This window comes from Oncorhynchus nerka, linkage group LG24 (assembly GCF_034236695.1).
Source record: "Oncorhynchus nerka isolate Pitt River linkage group LG24, Oner_Uvic_2.0, whole genome shotgun sequence".
In the NCBI taxonomy this organism is placed as follows: domain Eukaryota; kingdom Metazoa; phylum Chordata; class Actinopteri; order Salmoniformes; family Salmonidae; genus Oncorhynchus; species Oncorhynchus nerka.
The window spans coordinates 9,767,718-9,785,044 of record NC_088419.1 but is presented as its reverse complement, the minus strand read 5'-3'; positions in this window follow the sequence as shown (position 1 = coordinate 9,785,044).

Genomic DNA, 17,327 nt, shown 5'->3' with positions numbered 1-17,327 from the left:
TATGTAAGGACTGGGTCTGGCTGCGTCTTGAATCACACCCTATTCCTTATGCGAGCTCTGCTTGAAAGTAGTGCACTTTGTAGGGAATAGAGTGACAAAAGTGATGCCCTATGTAGGGAATATGGTGGGAGGGGGGTGATACTTCTCGTAGCTGATTGCCTTTCTACCATTGTAGGTGGTGTACTGGTGTTTGATAGGTTTTTACCAATGATGTATGTAAACCCTGGATTGCTAATGCTATGTATTGGCCAATGAGATGCTTTGAAGTCACCGGTCGGCCATATTGGCTCTCCTCAGAAAAGCAGTCCTCTAGGAATGAATGGAATTATACAGTATTTCATTGAAATGCTTCAAGGACAAAATTACATGTATTTTAGCTCACACAATATTATTTAAAAGTATGCTTTAAGTTGTCTGTAATAGAATAAATGTGGCAAAAACAAATATAGACATTTATACATGCATTTCTATATCTTCCTAGGTAATTTTTTTACACTGGTGGGGGAGTACCAAGATGGAGGCGCGGTGGCTTCAAAACAGTGCCCCTTTATCAGTCATCTAGTGTATATAGAAAGCATAGTGGTTTTTCATGGTATTTTTCATTGTAGTTCATAGATTTCGGCACCAGACGGTGCTACTGATACATGCTGCGTTGCTATATGAAGCCGATACACTGCAGAGATGTTCATGAAGGGATCACGACACATTACACACACTGTTCTACTGTAGTGAGTCTCAAATCACACCTTATTCCCTTCATAGTACACTGCTTGGCTCTGCTCAGACCTACGGCACTATAGGGGATAGGGTGTCGTTTGTAGTGCAGACAATGTTCCGTTTAGTTTTAGCTTTACAAATTGTGTTTCTCAATACAACTTTCCATGATCATGTACATTAGTTTAATGTTAGTTTAAACCCATGAGCATTAACAAGGCCTGGAAAAAGGTGTTGACTTTTAATTTCGATGCTCTAGAAATATTGCATCTGTGATTCTATCTATGATGACATATTTAGTTTGCTTCAGGTTTACGCCATATTATCCACTAGATAGCTGCTGTTTCCGGAGTAGCCCATCGAATGGAAACTTAGAAACGTATTATCCAGACCAGCAAGAGATTTGTCATGTGTCCAACGTCCGTCCTCATCTTCTTCTGTCTTGCAACTTCAATGAAGTTAATTATTTAACTGTTCATGATATATCCCTATATCCCTCGTTTAGCCTTTTGACCAGATTGGCTATATGAACTGATCATAGGACTGACCTCTACTGTCTGCAGCTACTGACTCAATGTTACTACCGCTACTGTCAAAAACTACTGTTTGTGTGCAACTGATAATAAGGTATGTCGTTTTGAATGAAATACAGGACTATGATCTCTAGATACAGGTGAAATACAGGACTATGATCTCTAATGGTGAATTACAGGACTGTGATCTCTAGATGCAGGTGAAATACAGGACTATGATCTCTAGATACAGGTGAAATACAGGACTATGATCTCTAATGGTGAAATACAGGACTATGATCTCTAAGGGTGAATTACAGGACTATGATCTCTAATGGTGAAATACAGGACTATGATCTCTAAGGGTGAAATACAGGACTATGATCTCTAGATACAGGTGAAATACAGGACTATGATCTCTAATGGTGAAATACAGGACTATGATCTCTAAGGGTGAATTACAGGACTATGATCTCTAATGGTGAAATACAGGACTATGATCTCTAAGGGTGAAATACAGGACTATGATCTCTAGATACAGGTGAAATACAGGACTATGATCTCTAATGGTGAAATACAGGACTATGATCTCTAAGGGTGAATTACAGGACTATGATCTCTAATGGTGAAATACAGGACTATGATCTCTAATGGTGAAATACAGGACTATAATCTCTAATGGTGAAATACAGGACTATGATCTCTAATGGTGAAATACAGGACTATGATCTCTAAGGGTGAATTACAGGACTATGATCTCTAAGGGTGAATTACAGGACTATGATCTCCAAGGGTGAAATACAGGACTATGATCTCTAGATACAGGTGAAATACAGGACTATGATCTCTAGATACAGGTGAAATACAGGACTATGATCTCTAGATACAGGTGAAATACAGGACTATGATCTCTAGATACAGGTGAAATACAGGACTATGATCTCTAGATACAGGTGAAATACAGGACTGTGATCTCTAGATACAGGTGAAATACAGGACTATGATCTCTAAGGATGAAATACAGGACTATGATCTCTAATGGTGAAATACAGGACTATGATCTCTAAGGGTGAATTACAGGACTATGATCTCTAATGGTGAAATACAGGACTATGATCTCTAAGGGTGAAATACAGGACTATGATCTCTAGATACAGGTGAAATACAGGACTATGATCTCTAATGGTGAAATACAGGACTATGATCTCTAAGGGTGAATTACAGGACTATGATCTCTAATGGTGAAATACAGGACTATGATCTCTAATGGTGAAATACAGGACTATAATCTCTAATGGTGAAATACAGGACTATGATCTCTAATGGTGAAATACAGGACTATGATCTCTAAGGGTGAATTACAGGACTATGATCTCTAAGGGTGAATTACAGGACTATGATCTCCAAGGGTGAAATACAGGACTATGATCTCTAGATACAGGTGAAATACAGGACTATGATCTCTAGATACAGGTGAAATACAGGACTATGATCTCTAGATACAGGTGAAATACAGGACTATGATCTCTAGATACAGGTGAAATACAGGACTATGATCTCTAGATACAGGTGAAATACAGGACTATGATCTCTAGATACAGGTGAAATACAGGACTATGATCTCTAAGGATGAAATACAGGACTATGATCTCTAATGGTGAAATACAGGACTATGATCTCTAAGGGTGAATTACAGGACTATAATCTCTAGATACAGGTGAATTACAGGACTATGATCTCTAAGGGTGAATTACAGGACTATGATCTCTAATGGTGAAACACAGGACTATGATCTCTAGATACAGGTGAAATACAGGACTATGATCTCTAATGGTGAAATACAGGACTATGATCTCTAGATACAGGTGAAATACAGGACTATGATCTCTAATGGTGAAACACAGGACTATGATCTCTAAGGGTGAATTACAGGACTATGATCTCTAAGGGTGAAATACAGGACTATGATCTCTAAGGGTGAAATACAGGACTATGATCTCTAAGGGTGAAATACAGGACTATGATCTCTAAGGGTGAATTACAGGACTATGATCTCTAAGGGTGAAATACAGGACTATGATCTCTAGATACAGGTGAAATACAGGACTATGATCTCTAGATACAGGTGAAATACAGGACTATGATCTCTAAGGGTGAATTACAGGACTATGATCTCCAAGGGTGAAATACAGGACTATGATCTCTAAGGGTGAATTACAGGACTATGATCTCTAGATACAGGTGAAATACAGGACTATGATCTCTAGATACAGGTGAAATACAGGACTATGACCTAAGGGTGAAATACAGGACTATGATCTCTAAGGGTGAATTACAGGACTATGATCTCTAGATACAGGTGAAATACAGGACTATGATCTCTAGATACAGGTGAAATACAGGACTTTGATCTCTAATGGTGAAACACAGGACTATGATCTCTAGATACAGGTGAAATACAGGACTATGATCTCTAGATACAGGTGAAATACAGGACTATGATCTCTAGATACAGGTGAAATACAGGACTATGATCTCTAGATACAGGTGAAATACAGGACTATGATCTCTAGATACAGGTGAAATACAGGACTATGATCTCTAGATACAGGTGAAATACAGGACTATGATCTCTAAGGATGAAATACAAGACTATGATCTCTAATGGTGAAATACAGGACTATGATCTCTAAGGGTGAATTACAGGACTATAATCTCTAGATACAGGTGAAATACAGGACTATGATCTCTAAGGGTGAAATACAGGACTATGATCTCTAATGGTGAAACACAGGACTATAATCTCTAGATACAGGTGAAATACAGGACTATGATCTCTAGATACAGGTGAAATACAGGACTATGATCTCTAAGGGTGAATTACAGGACTATGATCTCTAAGGGTGAATTACAGGACTATGATCTCCAAGGGTGAAATACAGGACTATGATCTCTAGATACAGGTGAAATACAGGACTATGATCTCTAAGGGTGAATTACAGGACTATGATCTCCAAGGGTGAAATACAGGACTATGATCTCTAGATACAGGTGAAATACAGGACTATGATCTCTAGATACAGGTGAAATACAGGACTATGATCTCTAAGGGTGAATTACAGGACTATGATCTCTAAGGGTGAATTACAGGACTATGATCTCTAAGGGTGAATTACAGGACTATGATCTCTAAGGGTGAAATACAGGACTATGATCTCTAGATACAGGTGAAATACAGGACTATGATCTCCAAGGGTGAAATACAGGACTATGATATCTAGATACAGGTGAAATACAGGACTATGATCTCTAAGGGTGAATTACAGGACTATGATCTCTAAGGGTGAAATACAGGACTATGACCTCTAAGGGTGAATTACAGGACTATGATCTCTAAGGGTGAATTACAGGACTATGATCTCTAAGGGTGAAATACAGGACTATGATCTCTAAGGGTGAATTACAGGACTATGATCTCTAAGGGTGAAATACAGGACTATGATCTCTAGATACAGGTGAAATACAGGACTATGATCTCTAGATACAGGTGAAATACAGGACTATGATCTCTAAGGGTGAATTACAGGACTATGATCTCCAAGGGTGAAATACAGGACTATGATCTCTAAGGGTGAAATACAGGACTATGATCTCTAAGGGTGAAATACAGGACTATGATCTCTAAGGGTGAATTACAGGACTATGATCTCTAAGGGTGAAATACAGGACTATGATCTCTAGATACAGGTGAAATACAGGACTATGATCTCTAGATACAGGTGAAATACAGGACTATGATCTCTAAGGGTGAATTACAGGACTATGATCTCCAAGGGTGAAATACAGGACTATGATCTCTAAGGGTGAATTACAGGACTATGATCTCTAGATACAGGTGAAATACAGGACTATGATCTCTAGATACAGGTGAAATACAGGACTATGACCTAAGGGTGAAATACAGGACTATGATCTCTAAGGGTGAATTACAGGACTATGATCTCTAGATACAGGTGAAATACAGGACTATGATCTCTAGATACAGGTGAAATAAAGGACTTTGATCTCTAATGGTGAAACACAGGACTATGATCTCTAGATACAGGTGAAATACAGGACTATGATCTCTAGATACAGGTGAAATACAGGACTATGATCTCTAGATACAGGTGAAATACAGGACTATGATCTCTAGATACAGGTGAAAGTGAATACAGGACTATGATCTCTAGATACAGGTGAAATACAGGACTATGATCTCTAGATACAGGTGAAATACAGGACTATGATCTCTAAGGATGAAATACAGGACTATGATCTCTAATGGTGAAATACAGGACTATGATCTCTAAGGGTGAATTACAGGACTATAATCTCTAGATACAGGTGAAATACAGGACTATGATCTCTAAGGGTGAAATACAGGACTATGATCTCTAATGGTGAAACACAGGACTATAATCTCTAGATACAGGTGAAATACAGGACTATGATCTCTAGATACAGGTGAAATACAGGACTATGATCTCTAAGGGTGAATTACAGGACTATGATCTCTAAGGGTGAATTACAGGACTATGATCTCCAAGGGTGAAATACAGGACTATGATCTCTAGATACAGGTGAAATACAGGACTATGATCTCTAAGGGTGAATTACAGGACTATGATCTCTAAGGGTGAATTACAGGACTATGATCTCCAAGGGTGAAATACAGGACTATGATCTCTAGATACAGGTGAAATACAGGACTATGATCTCTAGATACAGGTGAAATACAGGACTATGATCTCTAAGGGTGAATTACAGGACTATGATCTCTAAGGGTGAATTACAGGACTATGATCTCTAAGGGTGAAATACAGGACTATGATCTCTAGATACAGGTGAAATACAGGACTATGATCTCCAAGGGTGAAATACAGGACTATGATATCTAGATACAGGTGAAATACAGGACTATGATCTCTAAGGGTGAATTACAGGACTATGATCTCTAAGGGTGAAATACAGGACTATGACCTCTAAGGGTGAATTACAGGACTATGATCTCTAAGGGTGAATTACAGGACTATGATCTCTAGATACAGGTGAAATACAGGACTATGATCTCTAATGGTGAAACACAGGACTATGATCTCTAAGGGTGAATTACAGGACTATGATCTCTAAGGGTGAAATACAGGACTATGATCTCTAAGGGTGAAATACAGGACTATGATCTCTAAGGGTGAATTACAGGACTATGATCTCTAAGGGTGAAATACAGGACTATGATCTCTAGATACAGGTGAAATACAGGACTATGATCTCTAGATACAGGTGAAATACAGGACTATGATCTCTAATGGTGAATTACAGGACTATGATCTCCAAGGGTGAAATACAGGACTATGATCTCTAAGGGTGAAATACAGGACTATGATCTCTAGATACAGGTGAAATACAGGACTATGATCTCTAAGGGTGAATTACAGGACTATGATCTCTAGATACAGGTGAAATACAGGACTTTGATCTCTAATGGTGAAACACAGGACTATGATCTCTAGATACAGGTGAAATACAGGACTATGATCTCTGATACAGGTGAAATACAGGACTATGATCTCTAGATACAGGTGAAATACAGGACTATGATCTCTAGATACAGGTGAAATACAGGACTATGATCTCTAGATACAGGTGAAATACAGGACTATGATCTCTAGATACAGGTGAAATACAGGACTATGATCTCTAGATACAGGTGAAATACAGGACTATGATCTCTAGATACAGGTGAAATACAGGACTATGACCTACGGGTGAAATACAGGACTATGATCTCTAAGGGTGAATTACTGGACTATGATCTCTAGATACAGGTGAAATACAGGACTATGATCTCTAAGGGTGAATTACAGGACTATGATCTCTAGATACAGGTGAAATACAGGACTTTGATCTCTAATGGTGAAACACAGGACTATGATCTCTAGATACAGGTGAAATACAGGACTATGATCTCTGATACAGGTGAAATACAGGACTATGATCTCTAGATACAGGTGAAATACAGGACTATGATCTCTAAGGATGAAATACAGGACTATGATCTCTAATGGTGAAATACAGGACTATGATCTCTAATGGTGAAACACAGGACTATGATCTCTAGATACAGGTGAAATACAGGACTATGATCTCTAAGGGTGAAATACAGGACTATGATCTCCGATACAGGTGAATTACAGGACTATGATCTCTAGATACAGGTGAATTACAGGACTATGATCTCTGATACAGGTGAAATACAGGACTATGATCTCTAAGGGTGAATTACAGGACTATAATCTCTAGATACAGGTGAAATACAGGACTATGATCTCTAAGGGTGAAATACAGGACTATGATCTCTAGATACAGGTGAAATACAGGACTATGATCTCTGATACAGGTGAAATACAGGACTATGATCTCTAAGGGTGAAATACAGGACTATGATCTCTAGATACAGGTGAAATACAGGACTATGATCTCTGATACAGGTGAAATACAGGACTATGATCTCTAAGGGTGAAATACAGGACTATGATCTCTAAGGGTGAAATACAGGACTATGATCTCTGATACAGGTGAATTACAGGACTATGATCTCTAGATACAGGTGAATTACAGGACTATGATCTCTGATACAGGTGAAATACAGGACTATGATCTCTAAGGGTGAATTACAGGACTATAATCTCTAGATACAGGTGAAATGCAGGACTATGATCTGTGATGATGAAATGTATATCTGTGCTGTTTGATCATGACTACTTGAATCACATTGCAACGTTGTAATACTTTCAGATGTTTATTGAATAAATACTGGCAGATGTATGACTCATCATACTGTGTGGTAACTTGATGAAATAGAAGAAAAAAAAGGGTACGATTGGCCACCCCTATGTCATGGACCAATAGGAATCAATAAAGCATGAATTGGATTGAATTCCAGGCAAACAGCGCCCAATGGCTTTCATGAATGACTTTTTTTGTTGTTGTTTTTATTGATGCCTGTTTCAGGGACTAATTTAGACCTGGGTGTAAAATGGAAAGACCAGTAGGACATCAGCTCCTGTGTCTCAGAAAGTAGTCTGGAATATAAAGTATTTAGCTTCTTCTTCTCTTTTTTTTTTTTTACCAGTAGGTGGAATAGTTGGATAACTCATGTTTTACCTCACATGATCTCGTTGCATCCATATATCCCCGTAAAAGAACTTGGAAGAACCTGAAAGTTTAAATAATTGTATCCGTATGAATGTTGTGGCTGTTTTGGGTTTACAAGTGCATGTAGTTCTAGGAGGATATTTTCCTTCAACTCCAAATCTGTTTTCATTTAATCCTGGCAAGACTGAGGATCACGACGAAACACAAGCAACGATTCCTCAGTCCGAGGTGACAGCGAGGGTGACTGGCAGCCTATGGTGTCCCGTGAGGCTCAGTTGGTAGAGCATGGCGCTTACAATGCCAGGGTTACTTACGGGTTCCTTTTTTTCCCACGGCGAACAAATATGGGAAAAATGCATGCAGTCAACTCCTGTAAATCACTGGATTAGATCGTCTGCTAAATGACTAACACGTGAATCTGCATAATGATGATGTGTCAGAGGTATCGCCGTGAAGTCTACCTGACTGAAATGGCAGCTTTGGGATATATCTCTGTATCTGTGTGACACCCACTCTCTCTGGTTACGTCTCCATCGTCTCTCCTCCTCTCCAACGTGTGCACCTGGTCAATCCCCTCACTGCTTTCAATGGAAATAAATGGTCTAAGAAATATGCAACCAGCAATGCAATGCTTTTAGATTTGTGGGGAAGTAGTGAATGAGTACACACTTCAGAAGAAAGGAGATATTATTGGGATGTATCTCTCTCTCTCTCTCACTCTCTCTCTTCACTCTTTATTCATCTCTCTCTCTTCACTCTCTCCTCTCTCTTTCTCCTCTCTCTCTTTCTCTCTTCACTCTCTCGCTCTCTCTCCTCTATCTTTCTCCTCTCTCTCACTCTCACTCTCTCTCTTCACTCTCTCCTCACTCTTTATTCATCTCTCTCTTCACTCTCTGGCAGACACACACACAGATGGAGAGACCGTACTCTCTATAATTTGGTGGGAACTAGTCCACTAGTCTAATCCGTGGCGTGTCAGAGAAAGCAGTGATCAGAGCACATCACACAGAACCCTGAGCTGCCTCTGGGTGAGAGAATGAGAGGGGGGGGCTGCTATAGCAGTTCTGTGAGATAGAGAAGACCCTTCTGGGTGAGAGAATGAGAGAGGGGGGCTGCTATAGCAGTTCTGTGAGATAGAGAAGACCCTTCTGGGTGAGAGAATGAGAGGGGGCTGCTATAGCAGTTCTGTGAGATAGAGAAGACCCTTCTGGGTGAGAGAATGAGAGGGGGGGCCTATAGCAGTTCTGTGAGATAGAGAAGACCCTTCTGGGTGAGAGAATGAGAGGGGGGGGGGGCTGCTATAGCAGTTCTGTGAGATAGAGAAGACCCTTCTGGGTGAGAGAATGAGAGGGGGGGGGGCTGCTATAGCAGTTCTGTGAGATAGAGAAGACCCTCCCCGACCTGAAATATCCCTCTCCCCCATGCATCTCTCTCGCTCTCTCTCGGAAACACACACCACTCCCCCTTTCACACACAAACATACACACACACAGTTGGTGCCATTAGGAGAGTAGCTACCATATCTCAAGTAGGTCCAATTCTGCTTAGTGTGAAGACAGAGGGAAACATAGATGCTTGAGAGAGAGAGGATCCTCATCCTCTAGTGCAGGGGTATTCAACTCTGCAACCAGGTCTGTAGCCTGCTGGTTCTCTGTTCTACCTGATCATTAAATTGCACCCACCTGATGTCCCAGGTCTAAATCAGTCCCTGATTAGAGGGGAATCCCCCACCTGGTGTCCCAGGTCTAAATCAGACCCTGATTAGAGGGGAATCCCCCACCTGGTGTCCCAGATCTAAGTCAGTCCCTGATTAGAGGGGAATCACCCACCTGGTGTCCCAGGTCTAAATCAGTCCCTGATTAGAGGGGAATCCCCCACCTGGTGTCCCAGGTCTAAATCAGACCCTGATTAGAGGGGAATCCCCCACCTGGTGTCCCAGATCTAAGTCAGTCCCTGATTAGAGGGGAATCACCCACCTGGTGTCCCAGGTCTAAATCAGACCCTGATTAGAGGGGAATCCCCCACCTGGTGTCCCAGGTCTAAATCAGTCCCTGATTAGAGGGGAATCCCCCACCTGGTGTCCCAGGTCTAAATCAGTCCCTGATTAGGTGGCTTCGATGTCCAGAGGCCCTAGTGGTTATTTATAGAGATTAGAGGAAGATACATGGGATTGGGGCTGTCCCAAATGGCACCCCATTCCCAGTTGGCCCCTGGTCAAAAGTAATGCAAAATATAGGGAATATGGTGCCATTTGGGATACAGTTCGGATGTTATGAAAGAAACACTGTCTGCATCTTAACCTACACCATCTCACAGATGCTTCTAGAACTAATCCAACTGCCTTTCATCAGGCCCCATTCAATCGCATTTAGGAACAGTAGGAGGGAGTGTGTGTGTGAGAGAGAGAGTGTTTGTGATAGAGAGTGTATTTGTGAAAATGTGTGGGGGGGAGGGGGCTACAGATGAATCACACTCCCCTCGTCCCTCTGTGCTATCATGGTATCCCAGGGCCGGGAGCTAGGACCAAGCTGTGCCTTTAGGGAAGACAGCACACACACACGCACTCAGACACGCACACACACAAGCAAACACACACACACACTGTCGTTGTCACAGCTGAGGGCCACAGTTTGAAATCCCCTCCGCTCCTCCATTTCTACACCTTAGCCCCCATCCCAAAAATCTTGTCAGAGTGTGACCGTGTCCTAGCCACCCATTGGCCACCACTCTCCCCCCTCCTCCCCCTAACCCTCCTCTAGTTAGCCTGACCACCACTCTCCCCTCCTCCCCCTAACCCTCCTCTAGTTAGCCTGACCACCACTCTCCCCCTCCTCTAGTTAACCTGACCACCACTCTCCCCCTCCCCCTAACCCTCCTCTAGTTAGCCTGACCACCACTCTCCCCTCCTCCCCCTAACCCTCCTCTAGTTAGCCTGACCACCACTCTCCCCCTCCTCCCCCTAACCCTCCTCTAGTTAGCCTGACCACCACTCTCCCCTAACCCTCCTCTAGTTAGCCTGACCACCACTCTCCCCCTAACCCTCCTCTAGTTAGCCTGACCACCACTCTCCCCTCCTCTAGTTAGCCTGACCACCACTCTCCCCCTCCCCCTAACCCTCCTCTAGTTAGCCTGACCACCACTCTCCCCCTCCTCTAGTTAGCCTGACCACCACTCTCCTCCCTCCTCCCCTAACCCTCCTCTAGTTAGCCTGACCACCACTCTCCCCCCTCCTCCCCCTAACCCTCCTCTAGTTAGCCTGACCAAATCAAATCAAATCAAATGTATTTATATAGCCCTTCGTACATCAGCTGATATCTCAAAGTGCTGTACAGAAACCCAGCCTAAAACCCCAAACAGCAAGCAATGCAGGTGTAGAAGCACGGTGGCTAGGAAAAACCTCCCTAGAAAGGCCAAAACCTAGAAAGAAACCTAGAGAGGAACCAGGCTATGTGGGGTGGCCAGTCCTCTTCTGGCTGTGCCGGGTGGAGATTATAACAGAACATGGCCAAGATGTTCAAATGTTCATAAATGACCAGCATGGTCGAATAATAATAAGGCAGAACAGTTGAAACTGGAGCAGCAGCATGGCCAGGTGGACTGGGGACAGCAAGGAGTCATCATGTCAGGTAGTCCTGGGGCATGGTCCTAGGGCTCAGGTCCTCCGAGAGAGAGAAAGAAAGAAGGAGAGAAGGAGAGAATTAGAGAACGCACACTTAGATTCACACAAGACACCGAATAGGACAGGAGAAGTACTCCAGATATAACAAACTGACCCTAGCCCCCCGACACATAAACTACTGCAGCATAAATACTGGAGGCTGAGACAGGAGGGGTCAGGAGACACTGTGGCCCCATCCGAGGACACCCCCAGACAGGGCCAAACAGGAAGGATCTAACCCCACCCACTTTGCCAAAGCACAGCCCCCACACCACTAGAGGGATATCTTCAACCACCAACTTACCATCCTGAGACAAGGCTGAGTATAGCCCACAAAGATCTCCGCCACGGCACAACCCAAGGGGGGGGGCGCCAACCCAGACAGGATGACCACAACAGTGAATCAACCCACTCAGGTGACGCACCCCCTCCAGGGACGGCATGAGAGAGCCCCAGTAAGCCAGTGACTCAGCCCCTGACCACCACTCTCCCCCCTCCTCCCCCTAACCCTCCTCTAGTTAGCCTGACCACCACTCTCCCCCTAACCCTCCTCTAGTTAGCCTGACCACCACTCTCCCCCTCCTCCCCCTAACCCTCCTCTAGTTAGCCTGACCACCACTCTCCCCCTAACCCTCCTCTAGTTAGCCTGACCACCACTCTCCCCCCTCCTCCCCCTAACCCTCCTCTAGTTAGCCTGACCACCACTCTCCTCCCTCCTCCCCCTAACCCTCCTCTAGTTAGCCTGACCACCACTCTCCCCCCTCCTCCCCCTAACCCTCCTCTATTAGCCTGGTGACAAACCAAAAACAAACATCTGAAACATTTCCTCATAACAGTACATCAAGAAAACAATGTTCTTGTTATGGGAGGAGAGAGGATGAAGGGAGGAGGGCGATGTTCTGTGTTGTTATGGGAGGAGGGAGGATGAAGGGAGGAGGGCGATGTTCTGTGTTGTTATGGGAAGAGGGAGGAGAGGAGGGCGATGTTCTGTGTTGTTATGGGAGGAGGGAGGATGAAGGGAGGAGAGAAGGGCGATGTTCTGTGTTGTTATGGAAAGAGGGAGGATGAAGGGAGGAGAGGAGGGCGATGTTCTGTGTTGTTATGGGAAGAGGGAGGATGAAGGGAGGAGAGGAGGGCGATGTTCTGTGTTGTTATGGGAAGAGGGAGGATGAAGGGAGGAGAGGAGGGCGATGTTCTGTGTTGTTATGGGAAGAGGGAGGATGAAGGGAGGAGAGGAGGGCGATGTTCTGTGTTGTTATGGGAAGAGGGAGGATGAAGGGAGGAGAGGAGAGGAGGGCTCAGTGTGCATGTGGAGGAGGAGTTTGACATGGGTGGAGATGGGGATGGAGAAAGTGTGTGTGTGTCTGTTTCTGTGTGTCTGTGTGTGTGTGCATGTTTCTCTCTCTCTGTCTTTATCTCTCTCTCTGTGTTTGTCTGTTTCTCTGTCTGTCTGTCTGTCTGTCTCTCTCTGTGTGTGTGTGTGTGTGTATCTGTGATCAGCAGCAGCTTTAAGGCAACTCTTCAGTGTTATGACTGTAGTGATGTCATCCTCCCACCTCTTCTCTTCTCCGCGGTGCGTTCACTCCAGAGTGAGTCACTCTTCTCCTTCCCCTCCAGAGCTCCCTGAGAGGAGGAGAGGTGTGCACTGCTGAATGATAAACAGGCCAGATCTCCCTCACTGCTGAATGATAAACAGGCCAGATCTCCCTCACTGCTGAATGATAAACAGGCCAGATCTCCCTCACTGCTGAATGATAAACAGGCCAGATCTCCCTCACTGCTGAATGATAAACAGGCCAGATCTCCCTCACTGCTGAATGATAAACAGGCCAGATCTCCCTCACTGCTGAATGATAAACAGGCCAGATCTCCCTCACGGTTGAATGATAAACAGGCCAGATCTCCCTCACTGCTGAATGATAAACAGGCCAGATCTCCCTCACTGCTGAATGATAAACAGGCCAGATCACCCTCACTGCTGAATGATAAACAGGCCAGATCTCCCTCACTGCGGAATGATAAACAGGCCAGATCTCCGTCACTGCTGAATGATAAACAGGCCAGATCTCAGTCACTGCTGAATGATAAACAGGCCAGATCTCCGTCACTGCTGAATGATAAACAGGCCAGATCTCCCTCACTGCTGAATGATAAACAGGCCAGATCTCCCTCACTGCGGAATGATAAACAGGCCAGATCTCCCTCACTGCGGAATGATAAACAGGCCAGATCTCCCTCACTGCGGAATGATAAACAGGCCAGATCTCCCTCACTGCGGAATGATAAACAGGCCAGATCTCCCTCACTGCTGAATGATAAACAGGCCAGATCTCCCTCACTGCGGAATGATAAACAGGCCAGATCTTCCTCACTGCTGAATGATAAACAGGCCAGATCTCCCTCACTGCTGAATGATAAACAGGCCAGATCTCCCTCACCGCTGAATGATAAACAGGCCAGATCTCCGTCACCGCTGAATGATAAACAGGCCAGATCTCCCTCACCGCTGAATGATAAACAGGCCAGATCTCCCTCACCGCTGAATGATAAACAGGCCAGATCTCCCTCACTGCTGAATGATAAACAGGCCAGATCTCCCTCACTGCTGAATGATAAACAGGCCAGATCTCCCTCACTGCGGAATGATAAACAGGCCAGATCTCCCTCACTGCTGAATGATAAACAGGCCAGATCTCCCTCACTGCTGAATGATAAACAGGCCAGATCTCCCTCACTGCTGAATGATAAACAGGCCAGATCTCCCTCACTGCTGAATGATAAACAGGCCAGATCTCCGTCACCGCTGAATGATAAACAGGCCAGATCTCCCTCACTGCGGAATGATAAACAGGCCAGATCTCCCTCACTGCTGAATGATAAACAGGCCAGATCTCCCTCACCGCTGAATGATAAACAGGCCAGATCTCCCTCACCGCTGAATGATAAACAGGCCAGATCTCCCTCACTGCTGAATGATAAACAGGCCAGTTTTGAAGCTGCAGTCTTTTTCTTCTACTTATATATGTATGTATATTCCTCCAGTCCCTCCATACATACCTATGCATACAAACACAGGCACGCATGAATGCATGCACACCCTCGCTCGCTCACTCGCATGCATGCACACACACACACACACACACACACACACACACACACACACAGGTGGGTGCATAATTGGAAGTGAGAGAGGCAGAACTGTAAACTAGACAAGCAGCCAATTGTTAAAACAAACGTATTCTTCATTCAGCCAAAGTCTCGATTAGTGTCAAGAATGTGGCTAAATATTAATGGCTAAGAGCTGCTTATTGGAAATGTATGGGAGACTGCTGAAACGATTATCCACAATTTAACTAAACTGCTTCTTGTGTTGTTGAGAGACTAAATGAGTGAGAGTAATTGAGAGAGAGAGATGCTCAACATGCTCTGCTCACTGTGATGGTCCGGGGCCTAAACCAACCACAGAAACAACACCAGACACTGGCAAAGCTTCTACTATCTCAACCTGGAATATACACAAACTGAGGTCCTCTGCCTGTGGCCTAAAGAGCAGGAACCCAGACTTCATCAAAGAAATTAGAAATACAGACATTGTCATCCTACAAGAAACATGGTATAAAGGAGACGGACCCACTGGTTGCCCTCTAGGTTACAGAGAGCTGGTAGTCCCATCCACCAATCTACCAGGTGTGAAACAGGGAAGCGACTCAGGGGGTATACTAACTTGGTATAGAGCAGACCTAACTCACTCCATTAAATTAGTCAAAACAGGAACATTTTACATCTGGTTAGAAAAAAAGAAGGAAATTATCTCAACACAGAAATGTGTGCTATCTATATACCCCCAATATAATCCCCATACCTTAACGATAACATCTTCTCCATCCTAGAGGGGGAGATTAACCATTACCAGGCACAGGGAAATGTACTAGTCTGTGGCAACCTAAATGCCAGAACTGGACAAGAACCCGACACCCTCAGCACACAGGGGGACAAACACCTACCTGGAGGTGACAGCATTCCCTCCCCCATGTTCCACCCTAGACACAACTATGACAACATAACCAACCAAAATGGGTCAGAACTCCTGCAGCTCTGTCGGACGTTGGGTGTGTACATAGTCAATGGTAGGCTTCGAGGGGACTCCTATGGTAGGTACACCTATAGCTCTGTTACATCCTGGGTATGTACATAGCCAATGGTACTGTGGGCTTCGAGGGGACTTGTATGGTAGGTACACCTATAGCTCATCTCTTGGCAGTAGTTCTGTAGACTACTTTATCAGTCTCTCAGAGCGTTCACAGTCAGCCCACTGATGCCACTATCAGATCACAGCAAAATCTCAGTCTACTGGAACAGAGGAATACTCAATCATGAGGCATCAAAGCCAAATGAACTGAATAATATTAAGAAATGCTATAGATGGAAGGAATGTAGTCTGGAAATCTACCAAAAAACTATTTGGCAATAATAAATTCAATCTCTTCTAGACATTTTCCTGGACAAAAGGTTTCACTATAAAGCTGTACATTTGGAAGTCGAAAACCTAAACAATATATCAACTTCCCTATCAAATCTAAAAATTTCAAGCAGACATTCTAAGAAAATTAACAACAATTGATTGATGAAGAATGCAAAAACCTAATAAAGAAATTGAGAAACCTATCCAACTAAATCAAATCAAATGTATTTATAAAGCCCTTCGTACATCAGCTGATATCTCAAAGTGCTGTACAGAAACCCAGCCTAAAACCCCAAACAATGCAGGTGTAGAAGCACGGTGGCTAGGAAAAACCTCCCTAGAAAGGCCAAAACCTAGAAAGAAACCTAGAGAGGAACCAGGCTATGTGGAGTGGCCAGTCCTCTTCTGGCTGTGTCCGGTGGAGATTATAACAGAACATGGCCAAGCTGTTCAAATGTTCATAAATGACCAGCAAGGTCAAATAATAATCACAGGCAGAACAGTTGAAACTGGCGCAGCAGCACGGCCAGGTGGACTGGGGACAGCAAGGAGTCATCATATCAGGTAGTCCTGAAGCATGGTCCTAGGGCTCAGGTCCTCCGAGAGAGAGAAAGAAAGCGAGAAAGAGAGAATTAGAGAGAGCATACTTAAATTCACACAGGACACCGGATAGGACATGAGAAGTACTCCAGATATAACAAACTGACCCTAGCCCCCCGACACATAAACTACTGCAGCATAAATACTGGAGGCTGAGACAGGAGGGGTCAGGAGACACTGTGGC